At 43.8% G+C, this 14,238-nt stretch overlaps 1 long non-coding RNA gene across 3 annotated transcripts in view; it reads left to right on the top strand.

The window, feature by feature from the left end:
* The first annotated feature begins 4,088 nt into the window (after window positions 1-4,088).
* The window catches only part of LOC306820745, a 355,339-nt gene continuing 345,189 nt past the window's right edge, over window positions 4,089-14,238 (top strand). The window contains exons 1-4 of one of the 3 annotated variants that reach the window (XR_013778699.1): window positions 4,089-4,178; window positions 4,233-4,459; window positions 5,467-5,690; window positions 5,806-6,309. This is a non-coding gene — a long non-coding RNA (uncharacterized lncRNA). Of the gene's footprint in view, window positions 4,460-5,466; window positions 5,691-5,805; window positions 6,310-14,238 lie in introns of those variants that run through there. The other 2 variants (XR_013778700.1, XR_013778698.1) reach the window with 2 other exon arrangements.

Below are 14,238 nucleotides of genomic sequence, written 5' to 3'. Positions count from 1 at the left end.
GTTGTTTTTGCTGGCCGTAACTTCTTACCATCCAAATAATTGTGGATCGGACCGTGTCAGTATGGACTGGCAGATGGGGTCTGGTCACTTGCAACTTCTAAGATAGATAGATAGATAGATAGATAGATAGATAGATAGATAGATAGATAGATAGATAGATAGATAGATAGATAGATAGATAGATAGATAGATAGATAGATAGATAGATAGATAGATAGATAGATAGATAGATAGATAGATAGATAGATAGATAGATAGATAGATAGATAGATAGATAGATAGATAGATAGATAGATAGATAGATCCCGAGGGAAATTGACGGCATCCAGTAGCAGTATACAGACAGGCAGGACACAAGACATTACTCACAATACACACTCGCTGTCCCCCCTTCCCTCTGTATACAATGATCCCCAAAGAAGATTTAGGAGCCGCCTATGTGACTAAGAGTACACATAATTACAGGTTAAACCTGTGCAGTTAACATTAGCATTGGACTTAAAGTTCTATAGCATAAATGTACATAACCTGTGAAGGAGAGAAAAACATGTGTGCTGGTTAAAAGAGACCTGTAAACAGTTAAAGAGCCTCAGCAACAAAAAGTGCTGACCTTCTAGAAACTAGTGTTGTTTGTGCATGTACAGTGGTGTTTGAGGTAGTGCCAGAGGTGTGAGTACAGTCATTTAACAGTCAATGCAGAGAGTTAGGGATGCAGACTGGGCCATTAAAATGCTCAGCAACATAAAGGAGCAGTGATTAGCATTAAGAGAGCCAGCGCTTCTCACCAGTCTGTCCAGGCGTGCTGCGTCCCTCTTCTTGCAGCTTCCTCCCCAGCACACCACTGCGTAGAAGAGGACACTGGACACCACAGACTGGTAGAACATCTGCAGCAGCTTTTTGCAGATGTTGAAGGACCCCAGCCTTCTCAGGAAGTACAGACGACTCTGTCCCTTCCTGCAGGTAGTGTCCATGTTAGGTGAGTAATGTGGACTGTGGACAGTCAGTCAGTTGGATCGGATTCTGATCAGATTTGGGGAAAATCCGATCTGGGCAGCAGTCTGAACAAAGCCTTAATGTTGCTATACAATTTTCTGTCATCACGAGCACGTTTCCCTGACAGACGTGAGTTGTGTTGGAGTGGAGGAGGGATACGGGGGGGTTGTTGTGGCCGAGTGGTTAAGGCGATGGACTAGAAATCCATTGGGGTCTCCCCGCGCAGGTTCGAATCCTGCCAACAACGAGTGACAGTTTTAATCCCTCGGCGCAAAACCTGGTTGGAAAACAGGTACTGTGGAGTTGGGAATTACGCAAGTCCTTGCAGCAGCAGAGGAAACTGAAGACCTGTCAAAGAGAGATAGTCACTTACTGCCTAACGAGCTTACTTGTGTCGCTTAGCATAGCAGCCTTCCGAGCTGTTGTCCTGGGTCCTGTCATATCTCATTTGTCCACGTCTCCCAGAGTACACAACTGGCTTGTGTTCCTCTTTCCTGCATATCATCAGTATGAGATATGGGAGGTGCTGTACACAATGGTTGGTGGTTTTTTGCAAAGCAAAGGCACATCCCATGACCTGTCCCACTTTCCATACTTGTCTAATTATGGCTAACTCTGTCATATCAAAACGTCTTCCCCCAGTCAAATGTTTCCACTGGTCATGACGGAGAGCAAAAGATGGTTGTAGATGAATTTTTTTCATTCATTCCTTTTCATGTCATGCACAGGCGATGGTGGTATAGTGGTGAGCATAGCTGCCTTCCAAGCAGTTGACCCGGGTTCGATTCCCGGCCATCGCAGACAAGCAATACCTTTGCAAATGAGAACGAAAGATTTGAATTTTCAGCTACTATTCATTTGACAGGCCTCATTTGAAAACTATTGGCAGAGAGAAAAGTTGGGCAAAGAAGCAGAGATAAGGTTGTTGTGGCCGAGTGGTTAAGGCGATGGACTTGAAATCCATTGGGTTTACCCCGCGTAGGTTCGAATCCTGCCGACAACGTTATTTCTAATGTTGCCTCTGCTGAGTTGATGGAGTCTGATCCTGAAAAGCAGGTCAGTTGCTCACAAAGACGATCCTCTCTCCCGAGCGCTCATCTGCACGGGAATCTGGTGACTCCAGTCAGCCTCTGATTTATTGGACTGAAAGTGTCCTCTCACCCAGATCTGCCGAGAATCTTACACACACAAACTCTGTTTAGCCGTTCAATATATTGTATCGTCAGCGAGCACGCAACTTTTTAGTTACCAACAATGTCATCTTTGGCCCATAGACAGTTCTGGAGGTCTGACTGTCTTGTGTTTTTCTGCTGTGCACGGGGGATGTAGCTCAGTGGTAGAGCGCATGCTTTGCATGTATGAGGCCCCGGGTTCAATCCCCGGCATCTCCATCGGCATCAATTCTGCTGAGCTCCTCTTCAACTCTTAGAGGGCATGATCTGCACATGTTTGACACACATGAACTCGGAGGGATGCATCCAGTTCGCAACCGCATTCAGTCATGGAGAAAGAAAAGGTAGCGCTCTTCCACTTAGCTCTTGTTGACATTGCACCTCCAAATCAGATGTTTAGCACATCCAGACTGGATGTGGTTTGATGTTGTTGCCAGTCTGAACACAAAAAGCCACATGAGATCAGATTTTTCCAAATCTGATTCAAACCACATATGGAGGTGGTTTCAAATCTGATTCCTTCAAATCCAACTTCCTCTGAACATCTCGGTCGCTTCAATGTGTCTTCTGCGTCAGTCTCAACGGGACACCATCGAAAAATAAGAATGACGTAGATCCGGCAGGCCAGAAGTTATCTTTGGTCAGTGAAGGAAAACAGCAAGAATCAAAACAAACTTAGTAAAACGAGCCCGTGGACAGACTGCTCCACTAGATAGTTTGCATCAGAAATAATCAAACTTCTCTGTCATCCATTTTGCTGTTGTTTTTGCTGGCCGTAACTTCTTACCATCCAAATAATTGTGGATCGGACCGTGTCAGTATGGACTGGCAGATGGGGTCTGGTCACTTGCAACTTCTAAGATAGATAGATAGATAGATAGATAGATAGATAGATAGATAGATAGATAGATAGATAGATAGATAGATAGATAGATAGATAGATAGATAGATAGATAGATAGATAGATAGATAGATAGATAGATAGATAGATAGATAGATAGATAGATAGATAGATAGATAGATAGATAGATAGATAGATAGATAGATAGATAGATAGATAGATCCCGAGGGAAATTGACGGCATCCAGTAGCAGTATACAGACAGGCAGGACACAAGACATTACTCACAATACACACTCGCTGTCCCCCCTTCCCTCTGTATACAATGATCCCCAAAGAAGATTTAGGAGCCGCCTATGTGACTAAGAGTACACATAATTACAGGTTAAACCTGTGCAGTTAACATTAGCATTGGACTTAAAGTTCTATAGCATAAATGTACATAACCTGTGAAGGAGAGAAAAACATGTGTGCTGGTTAAAAGAGACCTGTAAACAGTTAAAGAGCCTCAGCAACAAAAAGTGCTGACCTTCTAGAAACTAGTGTTGTTTGTGCATGTACAGTGGTGTTTGAGGTAGTGCCAGAGGTGTGAGTACAGTCATTTAACAGTCAATGCAGAGAGTTAGGGATGCAGACTGGGCCATTAAAATGCTCAGCAACATAAAGGAGCAGTGATTAGCATTAAGAGAGCCAGCGCTTCTCACCAGTCTGTCCAGGCGTGCTGCGTCCCTCTTCTTGCAGCTTCCTCCCCAGCACACCACTGCGTAGAAGAGGACACTGGACACCACAGACTGGTAGAACATCTGCAGCAGCTTTTTGCAGATGTTGAAGGACCCCAGCCTTCTCAGGAAGTACAGACGACTCTGTCCCTTCCTGCAGGTAGTGTCCATGTTAGGTGAGTAATGTGGACTGTGGACAGTCAGTCAGTTGGATCGGATTCTGATCAGATTTGGGGAAAATCCGATCTGGGCAGCAGTCTGAACAAAGCCTTAATGTTGCTATACAATTTTCTGTCATCACGAGCACGTTTCCCTGACAGACGTGAGTTGTGTTGGAGTGGAGAAGGGATACGGGGGGGTTGTTGTGGCCGTACCCTTCGCCGATCGGACTGCCTAAAAAGTCCTAACATAAGTCCTAACACGAACAAAGAAGTCCTAACAAAGTCCTAACAAAGTCCTAACAAGTCCTAACGAAGTCCTAACAAAGTCCTAACAAAGTCCTAACAAGTCCTAACAAAGTCCTAACAATTCCTAACAAAGTCCTAACGGGGGCTAAAGGTCACGTGGTACGGGGCAAGAGAAATGGGGCTAAAGGTCACGTGGTACACAAAACTCCGCCTCCTCCGTGAGATGCGCGTAAGTAGCGCTTTGGGTGCGCAGAAGATTCATTCAGGAGATTTTTTTGGGACTACTTACATTAAAATCGCCGCTATCAAGAACAAGAAAGCAACAAAGGTATGTGCAGTGAATTATTGTTATTATTATTATTGTTGTTTTCCCTAAAACTAATTCAGGTTTATGCATAGGCCTACAGTTGTATTCTGTATTAACGTAATCTATTCTCGTATATTTGCAACATGCATTTCTCAATAAAAAAGTGCGATAAATTGGAGAGACAACAACGAAAAGAGAGAATTTAAGTGATCCGTTTTTAGACTTTGTGTTAAAATCCACTCTGACTGAAAGCATTTGTATTTATTCTTGACTGAAACACGCACGTTCGTGCATGATCCCGCGTAAAATTGAATTTGACTTAGCTGTTTAACTATAAACTCACTCAAACGTGTACGTTTCAGGCATGAATATTATTTTTATATAACTATTAATTTAATAAACATTATTTTAATTATTTATTTAAGTATTACATACGTTCTCTATTCGTTCCCGCTCAAATTCCCGCTCAATTTTTTTTATTCGTCACGTCTGTTCACTAATAACATTCGGGACAAGAATATATTACGTTAATGTGTTCTTTTATGATGCTGTAATTAAAGATGCTAACTAATATGTTATAAATGTAAGCTGTTATAATTTTACAACATGATAAATCACAAAACAGGCATTATTTCTTTTGAAAACAACTCACTGATTATTTTCATCACATGTCTGTTTCCACCTGTACTTACAGTATGTGCAAATGGCTGCATATGAATACTTAATGCACCGTTTTGCACCTTTAACTAGGTCATCTCATTGTCACATTATTTTTGTAGCTTTAACGTTTGGACAATCACCTTAATTGGCATTTTAAGTACCACCTTTAATGTCTGCATTGACTGTTGTTTTCACACCACACCACACCCCAAACACCACTGCACATAAACAACACACATACTTTTAAACTTTTAACTGTTCTCTTTTAGGTCTCTTTTAAATAACACATATATTGCTATATAATGCTATTGGATGCCTTGAATTTCCCTCAGGATCACTAAAGTATCTATCTCTATCTATATTTACAGAAATGACGAAGACAGGCAAGCCAGATGCATACTGGGCGACTGTGATGAAGCAGTATGCCCAGGGTGCATACAAATTCAAAACAGGAATGAGGCCAAGGGGCATGAAATGGAGGGCCATAATGCAGCGCATCGACAATTGTCCAGTGATCCCTGTTTTCAACCAAAAACCCAGAACACATGACATCTTCGGACACAAAATCCCCTGCAAATGTGGATATCATGATGTGAGTTATTATTATTTTCTATATTTTACAGAAATACACACGAAAACATCAAATGCACTTTTGTATAGGAGATGTGAATTGAAAACTTGTTTATAAAGCATTATCTTTTTTACAGTCAGCATCGGAGCCCCAAGCAGTTGGTACAGCTACAGCCGTACACCGTACTGTCACAGTGGAACAAGCTCAGAGCCAGTTAACACCAGGGATGCAGCAAGAACCACGAGCACCTCAGAGCAGCATGCAGCAAGAACCACGAGCACCTCAGAGCAGCATGCAGCAAGAACCACGAGCACCTCAGAGCAGCATGCAGCAAGAACCACGAGCACCTCAGAGCAGCATGCAGCAAGAACTACGAGCACCTCAGAGCAGCTCATCAAAAGACAGCCAGCTCAGTTGTTCCATTTGCAAGCAACTTGTCAGTGCTGAATTTTTCTCACAGCATCTTTCCAACTTCCATGCCAAGGAAACTTGTGAAGAATGTGGGGAAACGGTTTGTGGTCTGCTCCAACACATTGAAAAACACCATAACACACCAAATCCACCTCTACAACAACCCTCTGTGCCACCAACCAAACAGCCAAGCAAAAAATCAGCGCCAAGCCAGCAGCCCCCACAACAACCTCCACAATCTTCTCCAGCGCCAAGCCAGCAGCCCCCACAACAACCTCCACAATCTGCACCTCCTTCTTTTGCCCCACCTGTTGTTTTTCTGAGGCCACCGGAAGTTAACTGGCTAGGTTTTCTTCCTAAACAGTTCTTGAAGGTCATCAAACCAGCAGACAGGGAATGGATTGCCAAGATTTTGTATGAGCCAACTGGTCAGCTACGGCAACAGCTTCATCAAAACTGGTTCCACCCACCAAATCCTCCGAAAGTCACCAGTGCAACACCTGACCCCCTGAACTACTTCAGGCAGCGATTGTTTATCTGGGCACCGATGCGCATGTGGGGAATTCCTTTGAAGTGCACTCAGTGTAGGAGCAAGATGCACCACTCCGGGATTTACACCAAGGCACGAGAAGTGATTGATGTTGACTCCAGATATTATTTGATTGGTGGAGATTACCCGCGATGTAGCAAGTGCGCGATCCCAGTGTGTCCCTGGAGTTGCGACCTTTTGAGCCAGTTAGATCCCGCTCATCGGAACAAGTTCCCCGCTGTCCTCACCACTCAGCTGGCACTAGACAGGAAGTGTGTGACCATGCTCAAGCCAAGGACAGTCGGTAACAGCTCTAGTTACCTGTGGCAAGCACTGCAAGAGATCCACAGTGAGAAATGGGCAAGAGACACAATCGAATACCTGTCTGACTGTGAGCTTCACAAAAAGAGGACCGCCTTAGTCCAGTGTGAAGAAGTGGTCTATCGTGAGCCACCAGCTTATTGTCCCTTGCCTCTTGCCCAGTGGTTTGAGACAGCACACACGAACGACATCCTGAGTCATTTGGATGAAATGAGGGGTGTCATCACTTCATCATATGGCAGGATATTGAAAATGGATTCAACAAAAAAGGTACAGTCCAATGTCTTTGATCACATACTAATCTTTTAATGTTCAATCGTCAAAGTTTGATGTTAGACTGTCCTCTTTTTTTGTTTTTCCAAATAGATAACAAAGAAGCTCGCTGGCGGTGTTGCAGAAACAGCCACTTGGATGAACAACATCAGCAACGAATGTGGGCAGGTGCTTAACTGCGTTTTGACCACCGGGGAGGGAGCTGGGCTGGAGGAGGTATGCCAGGGCATTGTTAAACGATACCTGGATGCTTGTGAGCCAGAGCCAGAGGTGATCTATGTGGACAGAGATTGCTGCAGTGATTCAGGTGTGTAACCATATTACTTAGATGTATTATTTGGAATACAAAAAACACACATAACATCCATCTTCGTTTAACACGTTGCCATAAAAGGCAAAAATGCAAAGGAAGAAATGACGTACCTTATTCTTTGTGTAGCTTGCTCATATCACATTTTAGACCATTCAGCTTAACAACACTCATCCAACTACATATTTAACAATATGCTTACACACTTTGTCTGTTAAAACAGGTGTACCTGCAGTACTGAACCTGTTTCGACCTTGGAAGACTGAAGTAAGACTGGATATCTTCCACTTCATGAGGCGATTTACAGCTGGTCTCACAACTGAACATCATCCACTCTACGGCACATTCTGCTCGAAGATGTCCAGTTGTATTTTTGAGTGGGATCAGGGAGACTTCAGTCGTCTCAAGGAAGCCAAGAGGTCAGAACTGCGGAAAAAGCATGCTGGTCAGTCCCCTACAGACGCGCAAGTCCTGAACAGCATCAGCTCCGGTGAATTGGCGAAGCACTGCAGAAGGAGAACTCGCGGGGTGGAGGAAACCCGGAAAATGATCCAAAGTCTGCTGGACTCCATGTGGGGACTGACGGACACATCGGGTTTACAACTGATCAACCCTGACAGCATGACCCGGGTGTGGGAGGTGCAACAAAAACACCTGAAATGCATTCAGGATCCTCCTGGCATTGAGCTGTACACGAAACTTGACTCTGGCCTACAAAAGGGTGACGTCGTGCTCGATGTCTACAGATGTGGGAGAGGCTCATCTTCTGTGGAAAGCTTTCATCGCCACCAGTGCAGCTTCATTCCAGGTAATAAAGATGTGTATGGGATAGGATTTTTAACTCTGCCAGAACATTACAGTTATATACACATATTTCTGAATTGAATCCTTTTTGAACGTGCTTCAAATATGACTAGGTCACACAAATGATCAGTCATGAATGACATTCTTTAACATGTGCTTTTCCCCAGGAACAAGATCAAATGCGATGCACACGCAGATGTACATGCTTGAGGGTGGTTCCAGATGGAACATGAACCGAGCCCGTGAAGCTGTTGCTGTGGGGGATGCATCTCGCACCCGAATTTATGACATCCGCTTGTTGTCGAACATCAACAATCTAAGCAGAAGAGTCATTGGTCGTGCTGTTGTGCCAGAATTTACACCTCCTGGTAAACCTACTGGTAAGCAGAAAACATTCAAAAAAACATCACCCACAATCCCTTTTTCTTCTCATTTAGCCTAGTGTATTTACGACAAAAATGTGTGTTCTTTCTTCTTCTCATTGTTTCTTTTTAACAGGTGAACGCATCGCTGTTGAGTACTTGATGGCTCAGTCCAACAGAGGAGACCTGCTACCAAAGCCACACAGTGAACTCGGCAGGATTGTACCAGATCTGCAGATTGAACTGCAGGAGGAGGAGTGTTCTGATGTCACAATAGGTGATGCAGCAGATATCTGTGAGAGACCACTCGAAGAAGCAGCCACCTATGATGACACCTTGGACAGCTCCCCTCCTCACAGTCCTTTTTGCCACGGTGACTCCACTCCCTCATCATCGCAGGTAATTAACAATTATACAAGGATCTTTTGCAGACACTGAACTTGAATGTTATTGTTTTGTACATGCTGTGAACAGCTTGTTTCGGAATTTTTCACAGAGTTTTCACAGGGAACATGTGCCACATTTTGTAAGCACCATACACTATGATGCTACAGTAAAAAGCAAACATAAAGCACATAAGCGCATAACATAAGCAAATCAGTCATCACTAGAGTTTCAGCAGCTAACTTTGTCAGTCGGAGACCAGAAAAAGAATACTCGTATTAATGTTCATCATACTGAAACCCGTTCATCCTGTTCACCTGATTCTGTCAAGTGAGCCTTGACACAAAGTAATGAGTAGTGTTGAGGCTTTCTTTCTAATATGTGTCTTTTTTTTTTTCAAGGACACCAGTTTAAATACGAGTTGGATCTCTCACAGCCCGAGCAGCCCTACTGAAAGTGTGCGCACTGAAGAGCATCTGTCCAGTGACCCCAGCACTTCACATGAAGTAATGCTTTTAATGCATGATCATTTCATATCTCTTCAATGTGTAATTATCTTAAAATCTCAACTGATTATCTTTTCTCCCATTTCTTTTTCATTCGATTTCAGGAAAGACATGATGCGAGAGGTGTTTCAGGATGGGAGGCGGTTGATGAGCTGGCAGAGTTTCTGGTCAGCCTCAATCGCACAATTACTGCGTTGTCAACCGCTGAGACAACTGAGTTACTGCGGCTGTACTCGAGGCTCTGTTCCATGGACAAGTCCTTACCAAAGTACCTCTTAAAATCTAAGAAGAAGACTTTGGAAGGGCCATGGAGAGCTTCCAGGAAACGCAGTGGCTCTGCACTTGGTCAACAAGCTGCTGAAAGGTAACCCAAACTAGGATTGTTACACAAATCATTGATTTCACTGTATTCTTTCAGCTGAGAATTAATGCACATCCCTGGATCACATACTTCAAATCAATGAAGAGAAACACTCACTTGAGAAACCGACTATAGAGTCAAATTTTGACTTGGCACTGTACATCAAGAAATAACAAACTCCTGTGAACTTTATGGACCAGATGTGTAACATCAATTCTGCCATCTTTTTCTTCAACAGACTCTTCATGACACATGGACAAGTTGCCCAGAGACCTGATCACAACAGGATCTCTGAATGTGTTGCCCTCAAACTGCTGAAGGAGTTCCAGCAGGCCAGAAACAGGCCAAAGGACTGCAAGGGACAAACATTGCCCCTCACTCAGTCCATTGTGCAAATCTTTTGCCATCTAAAGCAACTGCTGGAAGACAGCCGGGTGGTACAGGACAAGACTAATTTGGTTCTTGTTACCATCAACAACACAACAGTGTCTGCTTGGTAAGACATTTTCAATTTCTATGTTCACTATTGAAATCGTGCCTAACATACTATATCAGAAAAACTAACACATTTTAATGGAAATGCTGACCTATGATGTAGAGAAGATGTAGAGAGGAGGCGAGAACACACACCATGTTTTTTCAGAGATGCTGGTGATGGAGCACACAATAGGCATTGTTCTAAGTACACACCTATGACTAGGATAATTAGGACTCCACGTGCTTGTTTCTAGAAATGTTAAAATCAATGTGTTGAGTCTGTGTCATATATTTCAACGCAGCAACATCTTTCACCAAAACAACATTTGTATATGCATTTGTTCTCATGTGTAACAAATACTGATCTTCATTTATTTATTTTTGTAGGTTGCACGAACGGCAGAAAAGAACTGACAAGGACTCGTTGCTGCAAGGAGTACAGCTTCCCCAGAAGGTCTCTGTTGTAAAGGACTTAATCCCAGAAGCAAGGGAGCTCCCTGTTGCTGCTGCTGAACATGGCCATGCAGTCATGGCATTCGTTGAGCCAGAAAACCGTGAGGGCATGGCAGTGATACGCCGACGCCAGCATCCGGCTTCATCCTCACACCATCAGGGTCCCCTGCCATCAGATCCATCACCTGCCTGGTCTATGGATCACCTCCATCAGCCTCCACCATGCCCATCACCTGCCTGGTCCTCCCATGGGCAGAGTCAGCTGCTGCCACCTCCTGGCTGGCCCATGTATCAGCAGCCCCAACCTCCACCAGCTTCATCCTCTGCATGGTCTTTCCAAAACCAGGGACAGCCTCCTTACAACGCCTGGACTTACAACCCAAATTACTTTCCTGTTTCATCTCCCTTTGGGTCAGCTTCTGCTCCGTACTTTCATCAAGTACCTCCCCCTGTCTCAGCCCCCTCTTCATCTGCAGTTTCAGCAACTACAGAAAGCCAGTTGCCAGTGCACCCTAATCGTCAACTGAAATGGAGACATCAGAGGGCAGCACTTGAAGATGAGAATCGCCTGGCAAGGGGGGAGAGGCCAAAAAAGCGTCCTTTCAAGGAGGACTATCATTACAGTTGTAAATTATGTGGCCTAAATAAAAGCAAAAGCACTGGACACACTCAGCAGAAAGGAAAGTGGTACTGTCCAGCATCTGGTAAAACAGTGGCTGAATGGCAAGCAAGTCTGGACAAATAGGGCTGTTACAAATGTAGGTGTATTGTACAAATGCTATCATCTCCAACACAGTGTGTGTTGTTAGACTAATTTTGCAGTGTTAATACAAGTTTGTTTGCCTTGTTTAAGTGGCAGTTGTACAGTTATTTTAATTTATTTCATTTGACTTTTATTTTATAAGAAAACAACTGCAAAAAAGAGGTTTACAGTACAGTTTTGAATGTTTTGTATATATAAATAAAGTTCCTTGCTTTGAAAAAACCTTGAAAGAAGTTTATTTCTTCTCCCCCCCCCTTCCTTTTCCTCCTCCCCCCTTTTCCTTTTTCCCCTTTTGTATCAGTCCCTTCCTTGCTTTGAAAAAACCTTGAAAGAAGTTTATTTCCTCTTCTCTCTTTCCTTTTCCTCTTTCCCCCCCTTTCCCCCTTCCTTTTCCTCTTCCCCCCCCCCTTTTTCCATTTTTTTCCTTTTCCCCCTTTTGTGGCAGTCCCTTTAGCCCCATTTTTGGCCGAGTGGTTAAGGCGATGGACTAGAAATCCATTGGGGTCTCCCCGCGCAGGTTCGAATCCTGCCAACAACGAGTGACAGTTTTAATCCCTCGGCGCAAAACCTGGTTGGAAAACAGGTACTGTGGAGTTGGGAATTACGCAAGTCCTTGCAGCAGCAGAGGAAACTGAAGACCTGTCAAAGAGAGATAGTCACTTACTGCCTAACGAGCTTACTTGTGTCGCTTAGCATAGCAGCCTTCCGAGCTGTTGTCCTGGGTCCTGTCATATCTCATTTGTCCACGTCTCCCAGAGTACACAACTGGCTTGTGTTCCTCTTTCCTGCATATCATCAGTATGAGATATGGGAGGTGCTGTACACAATGGTTGGTGGTTTTTTGCAAAGCAAAGGCACATCCCATGACCTGTCCCACTTTCCATACTTGTCTAATTATGGCTAACTCTGTCATATCAAAACGTCTTCCCCCAGTCAAATGTTTCCACTGGTCATGACGGAGAGCAAAAGATGGTTGTAGATGAATTTTTTTCATTCATTCCTTTTCATGTCATGCACAGGCGATGGTGGTATAGTGGTGAGCATAGCTGCCTTCCAAGCAGTTGACCCGGGTTCGATTCCCGGCCATCGCAGACAAGCAATACCTTTGCAAATGAGAACGAAAGATTTGAATTTTCAGCTACTATTCATTTGACAGGCCTCATTTGAAAACTATTGGCAGAGAGAAAAGTTGGGCAAAGAAGCAGAGATAAGGTTGTTGTGGCCGAGTGGTTAAGGCGATGGACTTGAAATCCATTGGGTTTACCCCGCGTAGGTTCGAATCCTGCCGACAACGTTATTTCTAATGTTGCCTCTGCTGAGTTGATGGAGTCTGATCCTGAAAAGCAGGTCAGTTGCTCACAAAGACGATCCTCTCTCCCGAGCGCTCATCTGCACGGGAATCTGGTGACTCCAGTCAGCCTCTGATTTATTGGACTGAAAGTGTCCTCTCACCCAGATCTGCCGAGAATCTTACACACACAAACTCTGTTTAGCCGTTCAATATATTGTATCGTCAGCGAGCACGCAACTTTTTAGTTACCAACAATGTCATCTTTGGCCCATAGACAGTTCTGGAGGTCTGACTGTCTTGTGTTTTTCTGCTGTGCACGGGGGATGTAGCTCAGTGGTAGAGCGCATGCTTTGCATGTATGAGGCCCCGGGTTCAATCCCCGGCATCTCCATCGGCATCAATTCTGCTGAGCTCCTCTTCAACTCTTAGAGGGCATGATCTGCACATGTTTGACACACATGAACTCGGAGGGATGCATCCAGTTCGCAACCGCATTCAGTCATGGAGAAAGAAAAGGTAGCGCTCTTCCACTTAGCTCTTGTTGACATTGCACCTCCAAATCAGATGTTTAGCACATCCAGACTGGATGTGGTTTGATGTTGTTGCCAGTCTGAACACAAAAAGCCACATGAGATCAGATTTTTCCAAATCTGATTCAAACCACATATGGAGGTGGTTTCAAATCTGATTCCTTCAAATCCAACTTCCTCTGAACATCTCGGTCGCTTCAATGTGTCTTCTGCGTCAGTCTCAACGGGACACCATCGAAAAATAAGAATGACGTAGATCCGGCAGGCCAGAAGTTATCTTTGGTCAGTGAAGGAAAACAGCAAGAATCAAAACAAACTTAGTAAAACGAGCCCGTGGACAGACTGCTCCACTAGATAGTTTGCATCAGAAATAATCAAACTTCTCTGTCATCCATTTTGCTGTTGTTTTTGCTGGCCGTAACTTCTTACCATCCAAATAATTGTGGATCGGACCGTGTCAGTATGGACTGGCAGATGGGGTCTGGTCACTTGCAACTTCTAAGATAGATAGATAGATAGATAGATAGATAGATAGATAGATAGATAGATAGATAGATAGATAGATAGATAGATAGATAGATAGATAGATAGATAGATAGATAGATAGATAGATAGATAGATAGATAGATAGATAGATAGATAGATAGATAGATAGATAGATAGATAGATAGATAGATAGATAGATAGATAGATAGATAGATAGATAGATAGATAGATAGATAGATAGATAGATAGATAGATCCCGAGGGAAATTGACGGCATCCAGTAGCAGTATACAGACAGGCAGGACACAA

The sequence above is a fragment of the Symphodus melops genome (assembly GCF_947650265.1).
Source record: "Symphodus melops genome assembly, chromosome: 1".
NCBI classification, from domain to species: domain Eukaryota; kingdom Metazoa; phylum Chordata; class Actinopteri; order Labriformes; family Labridae; genus Symphodus; species Symphodus melops.
The sequence above is the reverse complement of the archived record's forward strand: the minus strand, read 5'-3'. Positions and strand labels throughout refer to the sequence as shown.